Genomic DNA, 1,117 nt, shown 5'->3' with positions numbered 1-1,117 from the left:
TGCCTGCCCTGCCTATAATAATGCCCCTGCCCAGACTGTCTCCTGAGTATCCGGCAGGCAGCATCACGAGTAGATCTCCCTGACGAAAGAATCTGTGACCTTTTCTGAGACGGGCCACATGAACATGATCACTGTGGGGTTAAGTACAGAAATATTTACTGACAAATCCCCCCCATTCTAATTTTCACAGTTGGCCCAGGAAACATTTAATGACAGAGCTTGAAATATGTCATCCTTAATATTACCTCAATCATATATTTTGATTGGATTATAATTAGAGTAATCATGGGACAGGACATTGAATAGTACAAAAATGTCCAAAACACTCTGCAAACACTGTAAAATTTAAAGGGGTGTTGGGTACATTAGGTTGAGAAATCTCTATTTATAATGAAATGGTTGAAATTATACAAGAGAGATAGTGTAATGTGTACTTATACTAGCTGTGCTTCTAGTGTAGTATCCTTGTTTCAAATCTGGAGCTTAGGTCAAAAAGAAAATCTAAATCAGCTAGTTTGAAGTAAATTTTTTCTACGTTGCATGCTGTGTTTTCGAATTGAGTTTCTATTAACAAAGCTCTGGGATTTGCTATAATCATCATACGGACTATGAAGTATTTCTTTCTTCCGATGCATGCTGGATAAGCTGATTATCCTTCCACTATTCTCAGGATTGTAGTGAATGCCACAGGAATCTTTGTTGTTAATAGCTACAGAAAAGTCAGTACATTGAAATATCCTCTTCAACTAACATTTCAGACTTGAACATTGTTCTTGCCTTAATGGACACATTCAGTATATTTTACTTAAATCTCAAAAAAATCGATTTACGCATGTTTATTGGCCGGATAAATATTCATCAGCAACCTTTTTCCCTTTTGATGAGTACACAAAAGAAGACTAGGCTTTATAATCAAACAGCCAGGTTTTAATATATAATTGTTAACTGTGCAACATAGTTAGGATTCAAACCACGAAGCGGTAGAACCCTTCTATGTTTGTCTGTTTTATTTATTATTATTTGTTGTCTGCCGAGCCGGCTCAAATTCCTGTGAGCTGGAATGAGATAGAAACATGAAACTTGGTGGAATAACTGGAAATGGTGTGCATGTGCTTCT

At 36.6% G+C, this 1,117-nt stretch overlaps 1 protein-coding gene across 1 annotated transcript in view; it reads left to right on the top strand.

The window, feature by feature from the left end:
* Positions 1 to 1,117, top strand: part of slc45a2 (solute carrier family 45 member 2) — a 15,576-nt gene that overhangs the window by 1,867 nt on the left and 12,592 nt on the right. The gene's annotated exons all lie outside the window — the stretch shown is intronic.

Source organism: Etheostoma spectabile, chromosome 16 (assembly GCF_008692095.1).
Source record: "Etheostoma spectabile isolate EspeVRDwgs_2016 chromosome 16, UIUC_Espe_1.0, whole genome shotgun sequence".
Classification (NCBI taxonomy): Eukaryota; Metazoa; Chordata; class Actinopteri; order Perciformes; family Percidae; genus Etheostoma; species Etheostoma spectabile.
Note: the sequence above shows the minus strand (reverse complement) of the source record. Positions and strands in the feature narration are given on the sequence as shown.